This window comes from Canis lupus, chromosome 8 (genome assembly GCF_011100685.1).
Source record: "Canis lupus familiaris isolate Mischka breed German Shepherd chromosome 8, alternate assembly UU_Cfam_GSD_1.0, whole genome shotgun sequence".
Taxonomy (NCBI): domain Eukaryota; kingdom Metazoa; phylum Chordata; class Mammalia; order Carnivora; family Canidae; genus Canis; species Canis lupus.
The window spans coordinates 61,438,815-61,452,561 of NC_049229.1; the positions used below are offsets into that span (position 1 = coordinate 61,438,815).

Consider the following 13,747-nt stretch of genomic DNA (forward strand, 5'->3'; position numbering starts at 1 on the left):
GGACCGGGCCACTTGCCAGTTGCTCACCCATTTCCAAGTGGATGGGTGTCTCTTTCATCCCTGTGAATTTCCAGAAAAGACAGCTCACAGAACCATAGAAAAGCACAAGTATTTTACTTGGAAGAAACCCTGAGAAGTGACCTAATTTGCTGCCTTCAGTTCACAAGTAAGTAAACTTGAGTCCTCCAAAGGTTCAGGATGTCCCCCACATCACAGCTGGTTTGGGTCAGAGCTATGAGTGTCTCCACTTTATGTATGTATGTCCTTCATACTTAGCAATCAAGTTCTCCTAAAATGATGTCAACTTTTCTACATGAGGCTGATTTCCAGTTTGTCTCCAGCCTCTTGATCTTACAACTTCAAAGAGTCTTGGATATTAATTTTGAAAGATTTTTGAAGATAGCTTTTCAGACTGTTCCTCAGAGGCCTGTGATTTTCACCTTAGGACCTGGCAGGGCAGGGGCCCTGTCAGAAGTCTGGGAAGGCAGCTGCGGGTCTTCCACCCTCCTCCTGTCCCAGACCTAGTCTATATTTTGGGATCCTGTAGAGGATATTATCTGGGATTGAGTATGTGTGTGTGCACGCATACACACTGCTTTAAAAATTTGAGAAACCACTGAATTATTCATCTTCCCTGTGTAATGAACCTGGGTAAACTAAGGCTGACACCTTTTCTGACCCTGCCTTCCCCAGAACCTGTAAATCCTCTGTCATATGAGCCAGGAAGGCAGTGAGAAGGTGGTGCCCAGGGCTGGCCCAGAGGAGGTGCCCGGCAGTCTGTGTCTCCAAAGGCCTGACAGCAGACCCCAGATTCTCACCAGCATGCTGATCCCATCCTGGGCAGGGGTAGGGCAGCATCAAGCAAGCGTCTCAGCAATGTGACCGTGACTGGGCTCTGCAGAATGGGTTCAACTAATCTGGGGGACACCAGCAGATGGACAGCAGTCACTGGGTGGAGCCGCTCACATGGGCACATTGCTCATCTTATCCACATCACTCCAAAGTGGGTTGGAGCTCAAAGCCGAAGTCAGACTGCCAGTTTGACTCACGACTCTGCTGCTTAGGGCTGTGCGACCTCAACCGTGTTACTTCCCTGTGCTTTGGTCCCCTCAACTGTAAAATGGGGGTGGTGGCAAGACTCCTTGCAGAGGTCTCTCCAGAGTGGTGAGTGAATGTGTGAAGATGCTCAGAGCTTGCCCGGCATGAGAACTGTATGCTGCTTGCTCCGACCCCTGCTATAGCTGATCCATTACGATTATCCTCATTTCCTGAGAAGGAAATCTGGATGCAGAAAGGTAAAGTGCTTGTGCAAGGTCATGCTTCTAGAAAGTGCTCTCACTGTGTTTGAACCCAGGTCTGGCAACATCTAAGCAAGGCCTGTTTGCTGCCAGGTGGCCCAAGCTCCCAGGCAGTGTGGTATCTGAGAGGGACAGTTTTACCCCCCAGTGTGCAGTGGACAGATGCTTATGTAGACTACAGAATCGGGCTTGGGTGTTACAGCACTGTCAGATTACAGATTACAGTCACAGCTTTTAAATGCTCATTTTCTGTACTCCTCACAGACCAGCCTTGGTCCATGGACCATACTTTAGCATTCCCCCATACCCAGTGGGGACCCAAAAAGGCCCCCATAATAGATAACTTACCTGGAAGCAGACAAGTTCTATAGAAGGGGTGGATAAGGGGTATCAAGGTACCGTTAGGGGAAGACATGCTCAAGGGTTATGCACTCAGTGGATGTCCAGACTCATCTGCTAACAGCAGCCTCCTGTGCCCCTTACCCTGGTCTGCATGTCTCAGCAGTTTAGTGCCTGCCTTGGCCCCCAGGGCATGATCCTGGAGTCCCAGGATCAAGTCCCACATTGGGCTCCCTGCATTGAGCCTGCTTCTCTTTCTGCCTGTGTTTCTGCCTCTCTCTCGAATAAATAAATAAACATTCTTTAAAAAGAAAAAAGAAAAAACCATGCCCCAAGAATAATCAACATGGGAACACAAAAAGCAAGCAGATCTACCCCATCTGGTCTTTAAAAAAAAAAAAAAAAAAAAAAAAAAATGGGACTGAATTACCCAAAGTGCTATTTAAAAAAAAAAAAAAAAAAATCAAACATTCATGTTAATGTTTGAGGAAATTGCTTCCATTCTCAAACCCCATTCTCAGGTTGGGGTTTATGTTATTTCTCCCTGACTCAAGGAACACTCAGCTCCCTTGTGTCTACAGGTAGCTGCTGCCGCCCTTTATCCTCCCCCCACCCCTTTTAGATCTGGAAACACCGTCCAGGACTACCTGCTGAGGGCAAACATCCACATCAAGGGTACCTGGGTGGCTCAAGTTAAGCAGCTGCCTTCAGCTCAGGCCCTGGGATGGAGCCTGAGTTGGGCTCCCTGCTCAGCAAGAAGTCTGCTTCTCCCTCTGCCAGGCTCCCCCTACTTGTGTTCTTTCTCTCCCTGTCAAATCTTCTTTTTAAAAAAAATCCACGTCAGAATTCAACTTCCTGCTTCTTCATAAACTTCTAATACAGGAGACTTCACGGCTGATGGAGTGTCTCTGCATATGGACAAAAAGAACCGCTGCCTTTTTGTGATAAGTTTTCCCTTGATCTTTAGAAAGCTTACCTAACGTTCTTTTACAGAGATGGACACATGGCCAGAAGTCTAAACAAGATTTTCATACTAGAAGATGCATTTCAACAGAATATTCTGAATGAGCGTTTAAGAGATGTAAAAGATTTTTAAGGCAGAAAATTGTCCCTTCGCATAGCAACTTAAGTCACTTGGCAGGAAGATTCCATGTCCCCTCCATCTCTCACATTCTCTTATGAAGAGAGGAATGGTCTTCCACCAGCTGCTTTTTGTGAGGTGAAGGAGAGAGAGGATTTTTAATTCTTTGATTCATTTATTTTAGAGAAACTTAAGCACTTGACTCCCTACTGAGCACAGAGCCTGATGCAGGGCTCCATCTCTGACCACAATCACAGCCTGAGCTGAAACCAAGAGTCAGACACTTAATATGACTAGGCCACCCAGGCACCCTTAAATTATTTTTTATCACACTTCTGGGAAAGGCTGCCTGGTTTTAACTATAGTTGATGCAAATCGGCCTTAAAATTCACTGATTTGGGAGGCTGTATTTTTCCACATAATATAATAGCCAGTGTTTCCTGAGCTCTTCCTACATCTCCAGCTCCTATGCTTAAGTGCTTTACATTTTAATCCTCACATCAGCCTTCTGTTAAATAACATCCATAAGGTTCCATAGTGACCGTGAGCCCACCTTTGTTTCCTGGATTCTTGTGTAGAAGTTAAACAGTTCCTAATAGTAAGTTACTAATATGTGACTCCCAGTGCATATGGTTTCTGCATCCAATTTGGCATGCTGAAAATAATCTTGGATTTCACTTTGTTGCAGCTATTTTCCACATAAATTACTCTCTAGGTAAATGACTTACTAGTCCACGGTGAAACCATTTTTGGATGATCTAGATGTTTGATTCAAATCTTAGGACATTTTACTTTCTCATAACTGAAGAATCAGAGCTGTAACCAAACCCTTCCTTGAAAATCCTTGCTTTTGACAAATACCTCAAAGAAAAATGTTAGAAAGGCATTCTTTATTTACATCCATAAAATACAGTAATTGTATTGATAGATGAATGTAGATGAATGATGTTCATTATAATGACAAAGTATGACTGCAAAAGTGCAGGAACTCAATGACAGCTTAAATATTGTATAGGATTAAATCTAAAATTCTGTTGATAATGTGCTATCTTTACATGTATGCATAGATCGTATTATAAAACCAACAAATTTTCCAAGTTTAGGAACCCACTTTTCCAAGCAATATCCTGGATGAAAAAGTACTACAAACAAAACTACAATTTCTTCTTGCATTTTTAGCAGCTAGTAAGTTACAGGTCTTCGGTGGCTCTTACAGGTCTTAAGGGTAATGTACAGCTATTTGCTCCTGGGAGATGCCAGCAGTGCCCACAACTAGTGCCCAGTGTGAAGGCAGGTGACCATCTCTGAGCCCAGACTCTCTACTGGTCCCTAATAACATTGACCAGCAAGTACAGAGCACTTCATGTATGCCAGATACTGTTTATGTGTTGTCTGTGTATTAACCAAATCTTCATCATAACCCAGTGCTCTTAGCCACTTTATAAATGGGGAAATGAAGGTTATTTGTCCGAAGTCACACGCTGGCAAGGGGCAGTACTGGGATTTGAACCCAGGCAGCACATGTGGCAGATGTTCCCAGGCTCCAGCAGGCCTCATATACAGGATATGTAATGGTAGCTACAAAACCAGGTACACATTCATCCCCTGTAACAGCAGATCATGTTTGGTATGCCCAAACCAGCTATGCATGCACAAAATCAACCACCAAATGCTGCATTTGTATGCGGGTCTGAGTCACTGGGTGATTAAAGCCCGAACCTGACCATGAAACTGGTTCCTCTCAAGTGAGAGCATGGATAGCTAAAAGCATGGCCACATTAAGAATGTTCTCTTAACTTCCCTGACTGAAACCTGCTGTTCCCACAGACTTGATCTAAAGATTTTATTTTGTATTTATTCATGAGAGACACAGGGAGAAGCAGGCTCCATGCAGGAAGCCTGATGTGGGACTCAATCCCGGGGCTCCAGGATCACGCCCTGGGCTGAAGGCAGCGCTAAAGCGCTGAGCCACCCAGGCCACCCACACAGACTTTATCTAAAACTGCAGAAGGGATTATGCCAAGTGTCAAAAGAGAAGGCAGCATAGAAAATGCTGGGGGGAGGAGGATATGGGGCAGCTCAGGAGATGAAAGAAGATTGCCTCGTGCAGTAACAGTAACGTAAGGAGGGGTAGCAGGCAGACACGGAGACCACGCAATGCTAAAGGCCACATCCGTACTTCAGAGTTCTCAAGTCCATCTCAATGGATAATTGAATTGCTGTATCTCAAGTGCTTCCTGTGCTCTTAGGCCTACCAGAAGCCCTCTGAAACTAGTCTAACCAACCCTAATCAGTCTAAGGCACTGTTCCTTGGTCCCTGTGTAGCAAAGTTCTCAGAGCACTCCACTCTGAATAAGAACTGGAGTCTTTGATACACATAAAGAGAAGGGAAAGGCAAGGGGAAAATTGCAGCCATAGGGAATCTATTATAGGTATAATCAACCATATGTAATTATATGCATCACAGCATGGGGCAGACGATACCTCATCTGATAGGAAGGGTAAAATAAAATTCAAGGTCCTAACTAGCAAGTTTTCCTTTCCGGCTCCAAGGGCACAGTTGATGCCACTGCGCATGCCCTCGGTAGCTCTTTGCTCACAGGTGCTTTAGAAATTAACATGGTAGCTGAATGCAGATTTTGTTTTCTTCAGATAATTGACATTACTAAAGTTTAAAGGCCCCTAAATATTTGTTATTCTGTACTTAATCAATATTTTTATGAAAGAATGCATTAGGATGCTTTTATAGCTACAGAAGCCAGATTAATTAGGCTTAAACACCAAAAGACTTTAACGGAGTCTAGCAAATGCTGGAGCCAGATAATTGTAATGTAACAGCCTCTCTCCAGATCTGGAATATCTGCTTTCAGGAATATGGAGATCATTCTCAAGCAAGCTTTCTCCACCTGGAGGCTGAAATACCCCCACACCCTTTCTCATCCCAGGATCCCACATTATTTCCAGGTAGTTATTTAAAACAAAAAAATTTTTTTTTCCCAATAGTTACAGCGAAAGTGCCCAGATACACTGGATGGGCCAGGTTGAGTCACATGTCCATCCCTGGTGCAAGCATGCCAGGTTAAGGGACTGCCCCCGGCGAGGGGTGCAGTTGTGGAGCTCACCAAAGACCAGTGGAAAATGCCTGATGGGCACTCCAGAGCAGGAAGTCTCTCTAGGTGAGGCACCAATAGCGTGCGTGCCAGGAGAACCTTTTAATGCCTCATCCTTCAATAGTGTGTGCAAGTGTGCAGATTTTATTTAAAAGCAAAAGTTAACCAAGAAGGAAAAATTTTAAGTCCAAGTTTCTCATAAATTTGCATAAATAAATCCTTGTAACCTGAGTTTTCTAAAAACTGCCGGTCAACATTTTAATGAATCATGAAATCAATTTAGGGAGTCAGGGCCAGCAGTTTTCAATGAAATCTAGTAGAAAATCTGAAAATATCTGTAGCACCAAGTGAAGTAATTTTTTCAATTTACACATTTATGAGTGCCTTTGGGGTAACAACATAAAATGTATTCTTTCCCCGGTTTGCTAGTTCTACCTCACTGAGTGGAGACAGTTCTGTGGATAAGGGCTTGAGGTTGACAAGGCTGAACCGTGACTCAGCTCCAAGCCACTCAGGACTCAGAATTGTCTGATCCTAGCTGTGCCATCCCCACCATGAGACCTTAGGCAAGTCATGTGATGCCTTTAAGTCTTCATTTTCTCATTTGTTAAGTGGGGCCTAATACCTATCCTTCCTGCCTCATACAATTGTTCTAGGAATCAAATGAAAGGGTGCTTTTAAACATTGGCAAGAATTCCATAAATCTAAGTTGTAATGACTCTCATTCTCAAAAGTGCTTGGGATTGGCAGTCCCCCTCTGGGGCACTCAGGATGGTAATTCAAATGCAGAAAATCAAGCCCACACCTTTGGAAAATTTAGCATTTTTCTATAAATATTGCTTCTAATTGACTAGAAACAAGTTACTTCTGGAAGATAGGTAGATTTGAGCCCTGGCAGCAGCAGGGGACTCCGTTTACAAGGAAATCTGCCTCCCTGGACCGTCTCTCAGACATTCTAAAGAACTCCATAGAACTGACGTGCAGACCTCCAGTCCTCTAAGTACCAGATCCACATTGCCTGCTGCCTGTTGGGTGAGACTGAGGAATCCTTGCTAATGTGACCCCAAAGGGTGAGTTGACACTTCATCCCTGGAGGAAATCCATTTTACAAATGGAAAAAAAAAAAAAAAAAAAAAACAGGCTGCAGGAGGTATGGGAACCTGCCTAAGGTTGCATTCTTGAAGATCACATGAGCAAGCTCCTGCCTCCTGAACTCCTCTGCTACCAGAACAGGCTCAAGAGATGAGCATCTGTAATTGTGCTGAGATGGGCAAAATCTGCCTTTAGGTAGGAGAGTGGTCTCATTGAGCCACTCAACACCTTTCTGCCGACAGCCTGAATACTTCTGAAGAGCCCAGCCTGAGCCCTGGCTGCTCTTCGCCATTATTCTCTTCTCTGCTGGGTCACACTTGGCAGTGGACGGCTTCTCTCCCTGGTCTCTTAATTCCTATTCATGGAGTGGCACCCTGGCCCCCGCTCAAAGTGTAGAATTGGGTGGCCTTAAAAATAAGTTCAGGAGTGAGGAGAGGGGATTGGCTGCATGCGGGAATTTTGGGGGCAATAGAATGTTTCTATCACGATTACAAAACCCCTTGAGTTGATACACCAAATTGGTTAACTTTTCTTGTAAATTATAGCTCTAAGTTTATTTTTTAAAATTCAAAGAATGCACAGTCCAGCTACCCACTCATTGTGTGTAAATTTTACATTAAAAGAAGAAAACTAAATTGTTGAATTCTAGTTAATTATACATACGACCGAAGTAAGTTTAGGGAGAAGCAGTAACGGCTGTGGTTTATTCTGAATTGCATGGAAATAAGGTGTATCATTGGATAGAGTTATAGTAAAGTATAGGAAATTTTAACTGTACACTCCAGGCCACCACTTTAAAATTATTTTACCTTTGGTGTGTATGTTTGAAAATTTCATTTTATAATGTGGGAGAAACCAAATAACTTTAGGTTTCTGGCTGGGTCAAAGAGCTCCAGTTGAACCAACTCTTTCACAAATAAAAAATATAAGCTCTGGGAGAAAAGTCTTTAAAAACCAGCTACTGGAAGCAGGCAAAAACTGAACGGGAGTTGTCAACTGGAAGGAAGGCACCACATGAGGGGAGTTTCCTGATTTTGTTTCTGTGTCACCACTTTGGGCCTGAGGTCAGGTCTCCATCAGCACCATAAAACCTCCAGTGGAAATCTTTCTCGGCTTACTGGCTAGAAGATTGAGTACAGGGTTTGGAGCAGCCATGGTGTCTGAGCATGAAGAGGGAAAAAACCGAAAAGAGCCAAAGAGAGGATTTCCCAAATTCTGTATATAAATTCTGCCCAACAAAAAATAAAATAAATTCTGCCCAACTCTCTAGCTGACCTCTGAACTGTTCATGCACAGCTAAGGCAAAAATAACTGAACTAACTTAAGCTACTTCCTGGGGCACCTGGGTGGCTCAGCTGGTTAAGTGTCTGCCTTTGGCCCAGGTCAGGAGCTTGTGCTCCATGTCCAGTAAAATCTTTTAAAAAATTTAAGCTACTTCCCACTGCAGAGGAGACACTTTGCAGTTGAGTGCAGCCAGGTTAAACTGCCAATTTAATTTTTTTAAATATTTTCAGAGGAAAAGAACAATTCAGTTTCTACAACACATAAATTACATATCAGTTACAACATTTAGGATATAATCCAAAATTACCCAATATACAAATAAAGAGAAAGACATGGCTTGTTCTCAAAAGACAAGCAAAGGAAACCAAAAGAATCTCCAAAGAGTGTTTAATTAAAGCTAATAAAATTGTGTTCAAGAGTATAAAAAAAAATTAAGATTTTTATTAGAGAGTGACAGAGCACAGGATGAGGAGGGGCAGGGGGAGAAGCAGAGGACCCACTGTGTCCCATTCTGGGACTCTGGGATCATGACCTGAGCCAAAGGCAGACGTTTAACTGAGCCACGCAGGTGCTCCCCCCACCAAATTCTTTTCTTTTTTTTAAAGATCTTATTCATGAGAGAGACAGAGAGGAGCAGAGGGAGAAACAGGCTCCCTGTGGGGAGCCTCATATGGGACTCAATCCCAGGACCCCGGGATCACGCCCTGGGCCAAAGGCAGACGCTAAACCACTGAGCCACCCAGGCATCCTAAATTCTTATTTTGAATAAAAAGCAAATCTCAGCAGAGTAGTAAAAATTCTTTTTAAAGAATTGAATGGCAATTTTAGAACTGAAAAATCTAATGCCTATGTATTCGGGGTGGGGTGTGGACAGTTCTCCCTCCTCTGTATGCCTCCTGTACTCTCATGTGACCACCACACTCAACACACTTCTGGTCACCAGATGTGTGGGGTTTTTTGCCATGGCAAGCAATCCTGAGACCCCAGCTGGGTGTCCTACAATTTAAATTAACACAATCTGCCTGGAGATCGCGTCAGATCCCACAGGTAAAGGTCTCTCAAGACCTACCCCACCCCCCCCCACCCCCGGCCTTCAGGTGCCAGTTACAAGTCCAGGTTATCACCTGTGCTTCTGACCCATCTGCTATAAATCCGAGGTTCCCATTACCCCTCAGGTTTTATTAATTTCCAGGAGCAGCTCACAGAGCTCGGGGGAAACAGGACCAGTTGGTTAAAGCAATGATACAGACGAATGACCAGGCAAAGAAATATATGGGATGAGGTCTGGGAGGGTCCTGAGCGTAGGAGCATCTGTCCCCATGAGTTAGAGTGCATAACCCTTCCAGTGTGCATGTGTTCACCAACCTGGAAGCTCCTCAAATCCTGCACTTTTGAGGTTTAATGGAGGCTTCCTCACAGAGGCATGATCAATCATAAATTCCATTTCCAGCCTCCTCCCCTCTCTGGAGAATGAGGAGAAGGGGCTGAAAATTTCAAGTTTCTAATCATGGTTGGGTCTTTCTGGTAACCAGCCCCAATCCAGGAACCACCCCTCTGCCCCTCAACCCCAGAGTCACTCCAGTAGAACATAAGGTGTTCCTAGTACTACTGTTCCTAGTACTGTTACCACTTAGGAATTTACAAGGGTTTCAAGAGCTCTGTATCAGGAACTGGGGGCATGAACCAATATGTGTATTTTCTACTATCTCAATCTGAAATTAAAAGGCTTCAGTAGATGGGCTTAGTAGCAGACTGGAGATGACTGAGGAGTCAGGGAACTTGAAGGTAAACAGATAGAAATGATCCAATCCAAAACACTAAACACTGGAGATGGGGTGGGAATTCAAGGTTTAACATCTGTGTGATTGGGTAGCCTGGGTAGCTCAGCGGTTGAGTGTCTGCCTTTGGCTCAGAGTGATCCCAGGATCCAGGATCGAGTCCCACATCGGGTTCCCACGGGGAGCCTGCTTCTCCCTCTGCCTGTGTCTCTGCCTCTCTCTCTCTTTCTCTCATGAATAGATAAATCTTTAAAAAAAAAAAAAAAAAAAAAAAAAAGAAAAGAAAAAGAAAACTGCGATTGGCCTCCTAGGAGATGAGTAAGTATGGGGCAGAGAAAATATTTAAAGAAATAATGGCTAAAAATGTGAGACATAAATTTACAGATATAAGCAGCTCAGTGAATAAGCGACGGGGTAACACAAAGAAAACTCCACTGGTTGCCTCCTAGTCAAACTCCTGATGACCAAACTTAAAGACAAAAATCTTGAAAGCAGCTAGAGGGAACAGGAGCAATGATTTGAATGACTGCTGACCTCTCATCAGAAGACAGCACAAAAGGTCTTTCACATGCAAAGAAGAAAGGTCACCGCAGAAATCTATATCCACTGGAAACATCCTTCAAGAATGAAGATAACCACATTATCAGGTAAAAGAAAACTAAGAGAATTTGCAGATCTGTGCTGCCAGAAATGCTAAAGGAAAGGACATTCTTCATGCTGAAGGAAGAACTTACCAGAGAGAAGCTCAAATATTCAGGAAGGAAAGAAAGCTATCAGAAGGAGCAAATATCTGCACAAATATAAACGACTTTCTCTTAAGAAATCTATATAGCAGAGGTGGAGATGGGCCAGGCCTTGTGCCTGGTGGGTGTTCACAAAGGCTTGAGGTGCTGCAGTGGAGCAGGTGGGTCTTTGCCCCGGTGAGTGTGCTAGGTGCGTGGCTTCCTGTTCTTGGCTGGGGCCTTGCCTGACCCAGCCCTACCATGACTTCAGCTTTGGTACAGGCCTCATTTGCTCTGCTATGCTAGCCTGAGGACAGGAAGCTTCTTTAAATCAATGCCAACCGCAGAAACCGAGGGTCCGAGGGTCACTCTACTGCAGAGCGTGGTTGGAAGCTACAGAAGAATCTAGAAGAGGTGAAGGTGCTGCTGGAAAAGACCACTCGAAAAGGCTAGCTGAAAACTCCAAGATTGAGACAGAAATTAAGAACATGATGCAGCAGAAATCACAGAAAGAAGCAGAACTTCTTGACAAAATCTGCTGTGTTTGCTCCCATCAGAACAGGATATACCGTAAAAATCAATAGTTAGGGATGGGATCCGTCAGATAAAGTAATACAGATTTTCACAAACAGCTGCAGTTCATCAGCTCCTCTCTGTACAGGTGCATTTCACAAAAGGGTCATTTGATCTTTTTGGTAAAGAATATAAATGAGAAGAGTTACTCCATGATTGTGAACCATCTCTTGAAACCCAGCTCTGTGGAAGGCAATTTGAAAAGAAGTCAGATACAGTTCTCACCTTATATAGAAAGAAAGCAGAAAACACACCGCGGAATTACCCAACTCAGGTTGAAAATGCCAAGAGAAAGAAAAGCCCTCCTATGACAATGAAACAGATCCTAGTGAGAGACTAATGCATGTTCTAAAGAAAATTTACGAAGATGGAGATGATGACATGAAGTGAACCATTAATAAAGCCTGGGTGCGATCAAGATAGAAGCTAAATGAGATACAGAATTTTGAGACTTTACAGTCATTTTGGGAACTGTGATGTGGAAAAATTGATGTTTCCAATAAGGAAACGTTGGTGAGCTGCACAGAGAAATGTGACAGGTAACTACTTACACAGCCTCCTTCTAAGTAAAGGCAGTGAATTCTCCCATTTCCTACTGGAGGATTTATTTAAATAAAATATGCCTATTAAACACTTCCCCCAAAGATGGTTTCCTTGGTAATCTGGGCATTTTGTTCAAGAAAGGATAATATACATTCTTGTGTAAAAGGTGAAAAAGCAACTCTTGTCTAATGATAATGCCATGTTGTATTTTTGTTCATCTAAAAGGTAGAAAACGAAAGTTTTAAGTTCCTGACATCAGTTCTGACCAATGTAAGAATAAGTAAAAATAAAACCTGATTTTTTGCATAAAAACATATGGCTATTTAAACAACAAAAAATTGTATTGTGGGGTTTTAGCATATGGAAATGTGATTTGAATGACAACCATAGTATTTGTGGAGAGGAGGATGGGAAATGAACCCATGTAGTTGCAAAGTTTATATATTCTACACAAAGACGCACAGTAGTAACTCTTAAAGGGCTGTGAAAAGCTAATAACACTTAAAAAATTTCAAGATATAGAGCTAAAATGGAATTCTAAAAGAATACTCAGTTAACCCAAAAGAATTTGGGAAAGGAGGATCAAAAGCCAGTGGGGACAAACAAAACAAATAGTAAGATGGTAGACTTGAATCCAGTCCCTTAAGTCACTACATTAAATATAAAGGGTTTCAACCTTTGTTGTCAAAGATGATAGCCACTAGAGACGTGTGACATTTCAACTTCAATTATTAACATTAAATTACAAATTTAGTTCCTCAGTGTCACACAAGAGCTTAATAGTCACCACATTATACTAGTATATCAAACAGCACAAATATTTACAAAATATTTCCATTATTGCAGAAATTCTATTGAACAGTGTTGATCTGATCAATCCAGTTAAAATGTACAGATTGTCAGACCTGACCAAAAATCAAATCAAACCAAACAACCAACCAGAGCACAGACTAAAAGTAAATGGAAAAGATACCATGCGAATGTTAAATACAAAAAGCCTGTGGTGGGACGCTGGGTGGCTCAGCGTTTGAGCATCTGTCTTTGGCTCAGGTTGTGATCCCGGGGTCCTCGGATTGAGTCCCACATCAGGCTCCTTGCGATGAGCCTGCTTCTCTCCCTTCTCCCTCTGCCTATGTCTCTGCCTCTCTCTGTGTGTCTCTCATGAATAAATAAAATCTTAAAAAAAAAAAAGCCTGTGGTAACTTAAAGATTAATATCAGTTAAAGTAAACATGAATATAAAGTGTATTACCAGAGGTAAAGACATTTTTTAATTTTATGATAGTCACAGAGAGAGAGAGAGAGAGGCAGAGACACAGACAGAGGGAGAAGCAGGCTCCATGGACCAGGAGCCCGACGTGGGATTCGATCCGGAGTCTCCAGGATCACGCCCTGGGCCAAAGGCAGGCGCTAAACCGCTGCGCCATCCAGGGATCCCGGTAAAGACATTTTATAAAAATAAAAGGGCTACTACATTGGGAAGATGTAATAATCATACTTAATAACAGCTTCAAAGCGTATGAAATAAAAATTGACATAATTAAAGGAAATAGATAATTCCATAATAATGGTTGGTGATTTTTTAAAGAAGATTTTGAATTTATTCGAGAGAGAGAATGAGCTTGGGCATGGAGGCAAAAGGGGGGCAGAGGGACAAGCAGAACCCACCCCTTCACCCGCCCCCTCTGAGCAGGGAGCTGGGGCTTGATCCCAGAACCCTAAGTTCATGACCTGAGCTGGAGTCAGATGCTTAACCCATCAAGCCACCCAGGTGCCTCACGGTTGGTGATTTTAACACTCTTCTCACATAAACCAATAGAATCACTAGAACAAACATCAGTAAAGACAGAAGATCTGAAAAACACAGTCAACTACCTTGACCTAATTGACATTTATAGAGTCTACACTACACCCAACAAATGTGCAGA

General features: G+C 43.0%; 1 pseudogene; it reads left to right on the plus strand.

Annotated features, from left to right (window-relative positions):
* The first annotated feature begins 26 nt into the window (after positions 1–26).
* Positions 27–11,726, plus strand: LOC106559191 (annotated as a pseudogene).
* Positions 11,727–13,747: the final 2,021 nt, after the last annotated feature.